This window comes from Mchenga conophoros, linkage group LG18 (genome assembly GCF_057382185.1).
Source record: "Mchenga conophoros isolate Kocher_MC1m ecotype Shallow Benthic linkage group LG18, M_conophoros_male_GT1.1, whole genome shotgun sequence".
In the NCBI taxonomy this organism is placed as follows: domain Eukaryota; kingdom Metazoa; phylum Chordata; class Actinopteri; order Cichliformes; family Cichlidae; genus Mchenga; species Mchenga conophoros.
The window spans coordinates 22,411,960-22,424,633 of record NC_140543.1 but is presented as its reverse complement, the minus strand read 5'-3'; the positions used below and the strand labels follow the sequence as shown (position 1 = coordinate 22,424,633).

Below are 12,674 nucleotides of genomic sequence, written 5' to 3'. Positions count from 1 at the left end.
CGCTGAATGTATGAGAATGAAAAGAGAGTTGTGAGTGCGTGCATGCGTGTGTGTCTAAGTGTGAGAATGATGGAGGGGAAAGGGGGGAGGAGGGGGTGATATACGACGTAAAAAATGTTAATACTTCAAAGGAAGAAAAGAAATGATGGAATTCAACATGGAGGTCCTACTTCACTCGCTTAGATCGGGCCATTTGCACTCTCTCATAGCTGCAGGCCACAGTCTACGGCTGTTACAACCTGTATGCATATTCCTGCATATATGTGAAAGGTATAAAACTGACATTTACACAAAATAAAAATGGCAGTAAATGTGTCTCCTAATGCCCCTTTTGCTTTGAAAGGGTTTATGAGAATTACAGCAACACACTTAAAAAATCACATTTGATACTAAATAATAAAAATAATATATATATTTTTAAGTATTTCAAAATTCAGGCTTAGTCTGTGTCTCTTTCTGGCTTTTTCACACCCACACACAGCCCACTATGGTCACACAGCTCAACAAAATATGGACAACAATCAACCACCAGCAAAGCTCCATCGCTGGCTGATGAATCTAGATGCAAAACTTTCTGAAAGCCTCCAGCATCTTCTGGTTTGACCTCTTGGATTCACTCTTAAAGCTACCCAAGCTGCATAAGACAAAAAGATGCACGCTTGCTTCTGCGCTTCGCAACCCTGTCGTGGGTTGTTACCGATATGGAAGCAAACAACGTCGGCGTTCATCATGCACGTCTTCCTATTTTGTGTATTCACCTGCAGGCTGATTGCTGCTCCTCATCTTGTCTGGTGGCAGCTTGACTTCATTGTGAGGTGATAAATAAGGGGCTGAAATTCCCGGCATTTTTCTTCAAAGATAAAAGAAAGGAAAATCAGTTAGCAGTGATTTAGAGGCAGTGGATGAAAACACGAGGCAGGAGAAGAAAGGAATGCATTGTGTTTGTTAACCATACAGCTAAGATCAATCTCTAAAACTTGTTTACTTCCTTGTATTTTTCCTCTGTGCACTTTACATTATTTTGCCTCGTTGCAAGGTTAAATCTATTTTGTGCTGCGCATACTGTAAACTATAAATGTAAGATGTCATGGACAAGTTACACAAAGTATTTCTAGTGAAGGAACTATACCACAAAGCAAAGCTATGCATGATGTTTTATCAGCACTGCATCACAGTTGCTAAGCTACGGAAATGCAGAATGAGACATAAAAAATAGCGCATAAAATAACAGGAGAGTAGGTTAGAAATTTTTAAAGAACATCACAGAAAGACTCATATGACATATTAATCCCTTTTTTGGGCATAAATGGAGAACATGGAGGTCAAATCGTGTATACTTCCTCAACCAGGCAAATGTCAACAACCCAGATGCACAAACATGGACACACACACACACACACACACACATACCATTTGAGCTGTCTTGTCTAACGGCGCACATCAAATATTGTCAGTCATGGTCTAAATAGAGCATGCAGGGACTTCAGGGATATTCGGTCATCTCTGAGGCTTGCTGATTCTGCTCTAAGAATAGATCAAACTCTGAGCCGATGTCCTATTTAGTTCTTATCTAACAGGCGAACACAAAAATAATCCACCCTGCGAAACACAGATTCAAACATATCTGCCTCATCTAACTTGGATTTGAGTCGAAAGCCTGTTCAAAATACACTGAAGAGGGCCGGGTACAGCCCAGTCTCTGAATGACTGATGCGGCGGGATGTTGATGTGTTGCACCTGCAGGTTCTGGTTGGGTAGCAAAGAACCAAACAACCCACAGTTATGTGATGGAAAAACACCGATAGCAGGTAGCACACAGCAGTTCAGTCCTGCACTTTCTCCCAAGTACTCCACTAGCTGGGCTTCATCTTGCACACCGAGTGGTGTGCATGTACATCCAATTATACATCACACTCCTAATGTCAAGTTAATTACAGCCATGGGACATCACTTAGGCTACACTGCTCATACAGGAAATACACTTGGAGTATTAGAGGAGTCAGAGAGTCTGCAGGATGCAGCTCTGCAGGATAAATTCACACTGTGTAATTATGCCTTGAAATGCAGGCTACAGCAACTTCTGGGCCTACAACACATTGCCATAACTAACATGTGAGATCTCAGAAAGCGATCTGATGCTGCTGGTGCTGCCAACACCGTCACGTGAGCTCTGGATTGGCCAATCATGTGAAGCCTTTAACTATTTCTGTCTCACCCCTCAAGATATTACTGTTTTAACACCCACACAGTTGTGACAACTACACACTAGCATGCGGTGTGGATTTGGAGAACGATTTCTCCACATGCGTGTCTCCCTCGTGCCTCAAAGTTGAACGAAACGCTGATATATTGATGCCCAACAGGCCCCTGCATCACCGCGATACCCACGCCACGAGCCCCCCCCCCCCCCCCCTAAAAAAAATACAGAAGCAACATTCACGCCCTCGCAAGCTCCAGAGAGCCAGCAGCTCTGCACAAGAGGTGGACTGCCACAGCTACAATCACGCAGGTGCTGTTTTCCACCCGCCCCTTCCACCACTCCTACTCAGCGGCGGCAGCCGCGGCGGTCAGCCTCCCTCAGCATCCGTCCCTCCCGCTTCCTTCTGCTGTTGCCCGCCCCGGCATCGTTTCCTCCTCCTCCTCCTCCTCCTCCATGCCGAGCGAGAGGACCCCGCGGCTCCGAAGTGCTCGGCATCAGTTCGTACTTTCGGTTCTCTAGCTTTATGAAATTAAAACTCATACAGCTAGATAACCAAAGACACAAACTAACCCGTCGTCTCTTAAAGGGGCCGCCTCTCCGACACACGGGAGAAAACAGAGGGCAGAAAGAGAGAGAGGGGGGGCAGAGAGAGAGAGAGAGAGAGAGAGAGAGAGAGAGAGAGAGCCTGCTTGTGGTCTCATTGGACTGAGAGATCCTCACACACACTCACACTCTGAGTGAGAGAGAGAGAGAGAGAGAAAGGAAGATGCTCAACATATCAGAAATATTCATGAATTTATTTATTAGGATTTAGAGGAGAAACACGGTTAAAACACGACTTTAACACAAACGCTCACTTCTACACACACACGGTGACTGACAGCTTAGCAGGCTGTAGGCCTGATAGATCTTTAACCTTAACTATGCCCACAGTCAAGTATCACCACAAGTTGGTTAGATACTCAACCAGCGTTTTGTTTCGCACAGTATCTTAAGCCCATGCAGCAGTGATATGCACACAGCTTATTTCTTCATCCACTCCCATTTACCAAGCAATGTATTTTTTTAATGAGTTTGAGCACCTTTGTTGTGCACACTGTCACACGCATGGGCCCTTTAACGTAAACCTTAACAAACGGTTTTCTATTGTAGTGTCACAGCTTCAGTTTATATTTCTGCAAACACGCTGACAGCGTCAGAATCATTGCGATGGATGAAGGCACACAGAAGCAAGTTAAAAACGCAAACACACACGGCACCTCAAGTTATAATCAGTTACACCAGTCACAAAGCCAGCATCCTACTTACTTGCACACCAGGCTAACTCCACTCCACCAGTCCATATCCTCCAAATATTTCAAATTCCACCCTGGGGTTTTAATTCACCTGTGCGTCTAGGTTTAATCGCATCCGAGAGGAAATAGCGCAAAAGCTCGGATACTCGAGACTACAGAGTGTCCACCCTCCTTCTCTCCCTGTCTCTTTGTGGATTTTGCAAAGGACCGACACGATGTCCTCTCCCTCACACGTGCAGGCTGCGACTGACAAGTGCGGAGAGCCCACGGTGTGCAGAGGGGATAAACTCCGCCTCAGAGAGAAAGAGCGAGAGAGGGAGAGAGAGAGGGAGAGAGGGCGCGAATCCGAAATTATTAAAGCCAAATTAGAAATGAATGCAGGTGCGTGTCAATCAGGAGCTGATTCCTCCAATTATACTCATTATCCATGGGCGTAAAATAGAGAGACGAACGCATCAATTATTTCTAAGAGCAAGATGCAGATGGAGCTGCATGGGTCAAACCTGACCTTTCACAGGCTGTATTTTTGAGAACTCAATTATAGATGTTTAAAACTTCCCCGTATTCATAATTTAATGTGTGGAGAAAAAATAAGGAGAGGACTGCTTCCCTCCCCTTTTCTTTTGAGCTTTATAATTCGGTTCGGGGAGCGTAATGGGAGCACAAACTTCCTAAATTCATTTACTCCTTACGACTATTCTGGAAGGTTTAAAGCTTGATTTGAGCTGTTAATTCATATAATCAGTCAGGAACAAAAGATAACTCGCAAAAACACAACTGATTTGGTGTCAGGGAAAGTGACTCGGTAAGATGCAAGGTGTTAATCCAAATGCTAGTTGTGTGTCCAGTTAGGCTTCCTCTGCTGTGCGCATTAAATAGCACACCACACACGTGATTATACATTTTATTGTATGGCAGCAGTTGGGAAATAAACCCAATTAGTCGTCGTACAGTCTCGTTACTGTATCATGTGACCTGATGGTGAGTGCAAACATTTTTATTACGTTATTATGACACAGTTCGGTCAGTGCGCACACCAACAGTAACATGTTAGAGGATTTAAACGAGACTCCACAGAGTTAAGAAAATGTTACAATACAATCTCTTGTTTTATTTCAAGACTATAGAAGCTCGCTGTTGAGGCACCGAGCAGAGGAATTCAGGGTTTTTTTTGTACTGGCTGCAGAAAGAAAAAGGGTTCACGCCGAGCTAAATCCTGATAGTATTCAGGCTTATCGAGTGCGATATATTATGATGTGAGTGATACCCGGGCTGTGGAGATGAGATAGCGAGAACGATAAGAATCACGCCCTTTGAAAGAAGAAGCCAATGGCAGAGACAAGACCCGGATAGCAACTTGTAATATAACCCAAAGTTTGAAAGGATATTTAAAAAGCTGCTGGAATCAGTGTGTGCGTGTGTGTGTGTGTGTGTGTGTGTGTGTGTTTGTGTGTGTGTGTGTGTGAGAGAGAGAGAGGGAGAGAGAGAGAGAGAGAGAGAGAGAGAGAGAGAGAGAGAGAGAGAGAGACATGCATTGCTTGTGTTGTGGGGACCCAAATCATAAAGACTTGTCGTTCTTATGTAGGGACAAAAATCAAGTCCCTATGACGCAAATAAGGTGAACCCGTATCTTAAGGTTAAAGTGAAGGTCAGGGTTACGCATGTAGTAGGTGAGGCTAGTTAAAAAGTTAATGCAAGTCATTGTAATGTCCTCTGAAGACATGGATATAGGGATGCACGTGTGTGTGTGTGTGTGTGTGTGTGTGTGTGTGTGTGTGTGTGTGTGTGTGTAAACCAATAAAAGAGCAGGGAGCTACAGTCCAGGTTTTCAAACGAAGCTTGCATCAGATAGCAGTTACACAGGCCTATCTGATTATTGCGCATGGGCAATCTGTTAGTATCATGGAGGTGCAGCTCTGCTGTCAGGCTGCAGCACAGGTCGGACTTTACTGTATGAATCCTATTCTACTCTGCATCATTTATAAATAGATGGCCTCCGTTATAATGCATCCGAGCTTGTGCAGCACATAGTGCATTGGCGCGGTTAAAAACAAAAATCAAAACACGAGAAAGCCTGCATACAAAGCACATTTACAAATATTCTTTCAACATTAGAATTAGCACGGTCATCATTGCACCTGAGCATGCGTGACCAAGTCCTGGAGGACACGTGCTTCCCAACATCAGTTGCACCTGCTTGTAAAATATGTAACCTCCACTTCTGGCACCCATAAAGAAAAATATGAGATAACGTGTGTGTTGGAAAGCATCACACTCGATCACACAATCACCAATGTCAAAAACTGTTAAAAAAAAAAAAAAAATATCAGAATATGTAGGTCTTGATATCACCTGTTTGTTTTCCACGGTTAAAGAAATAATAATAGTAATAGTATTAAAACCTTTTAATGGTGACGGATCTACTTAAAACAGCTGCCAAATAATTTAAAATGTTTTTGGTTAAAAAGAAACATTTTTTTTTACATTCTAGTTTTAATGTTCACAAACGTCACCCACGGTCACAATTCCTGCTCTGAACATTTGAACAATATGTTGAAAGGTGTGTGTGTGTGTGTGTGTGTGTGTGCCTGGAAAGATTTTCCCACAAACAAGTGACAGGGAAAATTTGCCCCCACTCCCACCGCCCCCACCTCCCATCTCAAAAAAGAAAAAAAAAAGAAAGAAAGAAAAAAAAAGAGAGAAAAAGAAGTCAACATCAAGTTCAACAACGTGCCGGAGAGAAATTTACATGACAATCAGGTCTGGGATCCTCCAAGTCTCCCCCTCTCCCTCCAGCCCCGCACAACAGAGTCTGGCGTCAGCCCCGCTACACTTTCCCAGGCTCACAACAATATCTCCCTGCTGAACTCTGCACTGCAGCGCTGCCTGGGGCCTCCACCTCCTCCCCAACCTCCTCCTCCCTCCCTACTACCACATGAATACTTCTTACATGAGCACATGGCAGCGGAGACCCTCATTAAATATTCCGGAGTTTGCGTTAACTTTGAAGCGAGCGAGCTGAGGTTCATCCCTGCACGATGGGAGCAAAATGTCCAATCTTTAAAGATTAATTTACAGTAAATATTAGGTGATCGGGAGGCCTTATTGTGCATTATTAGTATTTTTGGACTATATAAGTCAGTTGATGCTAATATAAAATCTCAATCACAGTTCTCTTATAAATTTAGATAATTAAGCAAAAATAAATTTTAGACGGATAAAGAAAAAAAATAGAATAATATGTAACTCGGTGCTTTTGAAATAAAAAAAATATATCTGGTAACACACACACACACACACACACACACACACACACACACACACACACACACACACACACACACACACACACACACACACACACAGATATGTATTTTTCTTGTGGAAGTGAAAGCAACACACTGAAAAGGAGAATTAAAGACATTTCCAGTGAAGCACAAAATAACGTCCACCACGCTGCACCTGCATCACTGTCAAAATATAAAAGGCTATTACAAATCACTTGAACGCAATCCAACACTTACATCCACATAGATCGGCTGCATTTAAAAAAAGAAAAGAAAAAACCTTTTCGGGAGCAATAATTCGCCGCAGAAATGCACTCATTCAAATAATCTGGGCTCCACATTTACATACGTACATATATAAATATATCGCCCACTTTCTGCCAGCACCATAACTACAAACTGCAAATCTTATGTCTTTTAGCTGCTACATAAACGGATGACTTCCTGACATGTTATGCAGGGGGAAAAAAAATCCTCTCTTACCGGATAAAGCGGGTCAGACACGAGTGTAAGAGCTGCGGCTGCAGACAGCGAGAGAGGCGAAAGGAGGGAGGGTGATAATGAGGGAGAGGAGGAGGAGGGAATACAGCCGGCCCAGAGCCTATCAAATTTGTCAAACAGAGGCCTATAATATATATCTATATATTAATTTATTATTGGTGGGGGGGAATAAACGAGAAAATAAAAGCGCTCCAAATCAGGTTACTGATTGATTTATCTTGAAATAGAAATCAGGATCACATCCAGAAAATAACTGCAATTAAAAGTGTGATGATGAGGATGTTTTGAATAAGCAGGGTGATGTAAAGCATCGGTACACGTCAGTGTGGCTAAACAACCACCGGTTTAGAAGCTGGGCTGAACGTATTTTCCTGCATAGAAGATATATCTATATATCTATATCTCTCTATATATATCTATATAGATATCTATATCTATATAGATATAGATATCTATATAGATATCTATATAGATATATGAAACAGAAGCCTAATTAATTGTGTGTGTTTCCCTCTCTTTGTTCTAACGGTTTGATTTTTGTTGTATACGGCTGAAAAAGGACACTCCACTCTTAGACTGGGCTGAGTCTAGATCTAGTTTTTAGTCTCTCCATCATGTGCATTTACAATATTATACCGTGAAAGAGTGGATGGTTATGCAAAACCTCTTAAAACATAAAGGACCATTGTAGTCTCTTTGTTTTATAGTGGTAAATGACTGAAACAGATTGTATCCAGCGATAAGGTTAAAGCAGGAAAATAAATCCAAAGCACTGTATGATGTAGTTAATCTTTACAAAAATGCATTCTGGGTATTCAAGTGTTTCCAGCCTGTTTATGATGGAGCTATAACAGCCACGGATGCGCTCTCCTTTGGAATAATGAATTTTTATTAGCTGCTACTCACCAACTCTAACTGACTGTAGCTTGTGAATTTTAACCTTCTGGATCTTAAAATGCGAACGACATGCTGCAGGCTCGTGTTTAGAAGGCACATGTGTACAGCAAAGCAGCTTAAAGTGAAAACGCAAAGACTGCAGGACGAAACAGCGACACACTTTGGCGAGAAACGAGACGATCGCCTCGTGAAAATGTGTCCACAGTCCACGACCAGTTTTTGTTGGGTTTTATTAGAATATTGATCGAATGTGTGAAGCCTGTCCGTGTGCGCTTCTTGAAACATAGAAATAGATAAAAGGGAAAGCAAGAGAGAAACATAAAGCTTGTTTTTTTAGCTGAAGACTCAACCTACATATTCAAATGAAAAGAAGACAAAAATATATTCAGATTGAATTTAATTGCTAAAAATCTACATTTTGAATTTTAAAAAAATGAATATTTTAATTGTAGAAAAAGTTGCAGACTGCTGACGTGGTGAAAACAACGCTTGTAGGAAATAAAACATACAGCTAAAACTGTCTTTGCATAATATTTCCTTTGTAAACTGCAGTTACAACAAATTATTTTATTAGATGTAATTTCATATAGTAGCATTAAAGAATGCTCAATAATCGTAATTTTACCTTTTCAGATAAGTAAACGTGATGAAAGTCAAAGTGAAAAATGCTAAAATGCTAAGTTAAAGTTAAAGGGTTAAAGTGTCTCACTCTGTAAATGTTCCACTTCTTCTTCTACTACTACTATTATTATTATTATTATTATTATTATTATTATTATTATTATTATTATTATTATTATTGTTAATATGTATTTATTTCTCCTTTATTCGTCATACAGTTATGTAGAAAGTGTAAATATTTATATTGATTCTTTATGGGATTATTTACAGAAAACAGTGTGTGTTTGAATTCAATGATGTTTCAGATTATTGAACTGAAACTGCTTCAGCAGTTCTTTTTAAATTTTGAAGCTATCATCACTGAAGTTCACATTTATTAAAGATAAATGCCAACATTCACCTGTCAGCTTCTAAAGATCACTATTTGTTACTGAATGTTGGGCCATCAGTGCCAACATGCATGAAAGCTTTCCTTTATGCCATATTTTGAGATTAGGCAATGAAAAAACAACCCCCAAACAAACCCCCCAAAAAAACCCAAAACAAACAAACAACAAAAACACATTAAACTAATGTGACATAACACCCATACAAAGTGTTGTGGGTATAAAGTGTGTAGTTAAAAAATAACAGTATTTTTGTCAGTTTGCAGATGAATTCATAAAAAGTCTCTAAATAATATAAATGATTTTAATTACGTGTGTTTGAATTGTTTAGTTGTGTTAAAAAACATGTTTGGGCTCAGTGTGTTTCTGGTATAAATGGCCACCATGCATGTGTGCTGTTCTTGCTTTGCTATTACACCTTATTATGCACTTTATTTCTGATAATGTTATCTAACAGAGCGATAATTTTATTTTTTTAGTGCAAAATCAAAGAGTGTCACTCAGTGTGCGACATGTGTACTTCTCCATGTTTGTTCACACCAAAATCCTGAACTAATTTTTTACAAAACTCTTAAAGTTTTCTGCACATTTATAAAGATGCAGAATTATTATCCACAGATTCTAAAATAGTTTTTGATTTCGTTATGTATGTTATGGCTGTAACTTTGAAGTAAAACACGCAGAAATTATTTATTTGTTATGCATTTTCATTTTTGTGAGGTCAGTACAGGATTTATTTTAAACTGCAATTAACCATAATAGCATATGAATTTCATTAAATAAATAATAAGAATTATTATCTCAATGGTATTTTTGTAGATTACATGTTTTCCACTTTGTTGCATTTTGAATTTAATGTCTGAATACAAACAGCAATGACTGATGGTGCGAATACATTAAAAAAAGTTTCATTTCTTTGTGTTATTTGGGTTTATGCCTCTTCTGTAAAGCCTGTGTGAGCTGTGTTGGTGTTAGTGTTGCATGCTATTGCTCACAGGCCTCATATTAGACTGAACCAAGTACCCATCAAAAGACTCAACTCAGTGATGCAGCAGGCCCTGTAGGGGAAGATTTCATGTTTGAATTTAATAGATAAACCTTATTTCGAAAAAATCAGCAAATGTTTTTTTTTCTTTTTTGTGTCTTTTTTTCTTTTTATATAATGTCCTATTTGTTCATTTGTTATGGAGTGGATTATAGAACAATAAAATGCAATGATAACAAAACAGCAGTGTGATTAGTGCATTTTGAGGTTAAGATGTGCTTTCAGATACAAGACATCAAATCCATTATTGCAAATTAAGTAAAAAAAATGGGCAAAAGTAAATGAAATGCAATTTAAAGCAATTAAAACAATATAATCTATAACACACAAATTAATCAATTATTCGTTGTGAAATGATAATATGACGTAATACATTAAGAAAATAGATTAAAACTCCTTTAAATATAAAAATCAGTGTATTGTCAGTTGTGCTGTAAATACGCCTTTTTCCATAAGAAGACCAGCCAATAGGAAACTACAGTTATTAAAGAGCCTGTTTAATAACTAAAGAGACCTTTATCATATGAATATGTCAGAGACAGTTTATTCACATGGTTAAAAAAAAGCTATTAGAGAAAAATAGTTCATATTTGTTTATTTTAACAGTCCAAGCTTCTTTCATATCTTCTCTCGAAAACGCAGTCAAGTTATTAATAACGTTTAAGCAAAGCTGAGACACAATCACACTTTTACAGGGGGCTAAAAAGTTGCCCATCTTCCGCAAGTCCGCAAGCAGCGGAAATATGCGCCACTTACAGCAGTTTATGTAGGACGTTAAACAAGTCTAAATTCAGCTTCAAAGGTGTTAAAACTGCTCGCAGTGAAAATATACTCCGGCCTCTGTCGCAGTTTTCATTAACACGAGAGAGCCGTGGATGTAAAGGCTTAGCGCAGGCTGTGTAAACGTGTGTATAAACCAGTAATAAAGTTCTTACCTCAGCAGGCTCCTGCAGAGACCTGTTAATTCCTCCTCTGCCTGGCGTGAAAGAGGGACCGCCAGCCTGAGCCCTCGTGCCTTAATTTGAAGCAGGCTGGGTTTTATGATAATCAGCGCTGACACCGACCTGCGCGCCATGAATAGAGGAGGGCACCCTCGAGCCTGCGTTCCCACGAGCCGCATTCCTGCGGTCAAGTTCAAGCTCAAAGCGCGAGCCACCATTACTATGCGAGGCGTGCCGCGTGGCTAATTCCAAAAAGGCGCGCACTGCTCGCCGTGGGAGAGTTCGTCACCTTGTATTCAAATGCAGCAGCAGATAGACGGATAGGCCCACAGAGAGGTTGTGGGCTACACTCTGAAACACACCAACGGGGCTTCTGCTGGCTTTACTTTCACCAAAAGCTTTAATAAATAAACAAAAAGCACACAAACTCAATCTCCAAATATCCTGCAGTTAAACAAAACAAACAAAAAAGGAATACAACTTACTTTCAATAATTATAATGATGTAAGTGTCCTTTAAAAATAAATATCTCAGTGTGAAGATTTACTATTTTTTTAATTTTTATTTTTTATACACTCCGTTTTCTGTTGAGAAACTTTCAGGTTCAGTGATCTGAGTGAGCCCAAATGGAAAAAATAGTCATCAAATGACTTATCAAAATCTCTAAAGCCTAACAGCTGGTGTATTTTATTAGACTATAAGTGTGGTAAAAAACAAAAGTGTAAAAAAAATGTAGCATCAACATTTAACTGAAATTCCCAAATGAAAAAGAAATGATTCAGCGTCTACACGTGATCACAGATCAGCACAAATCAGCATCAACATTACAACCCCATATCAGATTATGAGTTAAAATGTATATCTTTGTTATCTTTGGGGGCAGTTTATATTTATATATATGAAAAAATAGTAATCTACAGAAACACAATCTGAGGAAATCTAAATGAGACAGAGATTTTGGTGCAGAAATTGTGATTGTGTAACAGTGACGTGTCAGTGGATATGAAACATTTCTGAAGGGCAGATTTACTAAAACAGAAGTTTATGTTCACATTTATCAGAAACACGCAGCCTGCGCTTTCATTTAAACCTTTCTTCTCTTATACTTTCACAGCTTGCATTTTCAGTCTACAATAGTTTAGACATTTCTGAAGGAAAAACACTGGGCTTTTTCTTCATAGTTATTATTATTAATATTATTATTCCCACATCCAATCAACTTATTGTTGGATACAGTGTATAACACAATAAACAGTTTGCTTCAACTGTGGCTTAGGCTAAACTTTATATTTTGGATGATTTGCAGATCTAAATCTTTCACAGTTTAAATAAAAATAAGTTGGATGCTTTTTGAATTCGTACGATGAAGGCTTAAAACCAGACTACATGCTTGTATGCACGAGGATGACATCCGTGTGAGTAGTTTCAAACGCAGATCATTCCCACACGTATGGCGGGCGTGTAAGTGTGATGTGTCTAGTCAGAGTATAATTGGCTGGCT

General features: G+C 39.5%; 1 long non-coding RNA gene across 5 annotated transcripts in view; it reads right to left on the bottom strand.

Annotated features, from left to right (window-relative positions):
• Positions 1–11,328, bottom strand: part of LOC146553739 (uncharacterized) — a 28,170-nt gene extending 16,842 nt beyond the window's left edge. The window contains exons 1-2 of one of the 5 annotated variants that reach the window (XR_014889599.1): positions 11,168–11,328; positions 759–850 (exon numbers count right to left, since the gene is read on the bottom strand). This is a non-coding gene — a long non-coding RNA (uncharacterized LOC146553739). Of the gene's footprint in view, positions 1–758; positions 851–1,410; positions 2,375–3,508; positions 3,738–7,019; positions 7,226–7,265; positions 7,323–11,167 lie in introns of those variants that run through there. The other 4 variants (XR_014889601.1, XR_014889602.1, XR_014889600.1 and 1 more) reach the window with 4 other exon arrangements.
• Between the last annotated feature and the right edge of the window lie 1,346 nt (positions 11,329–12,674).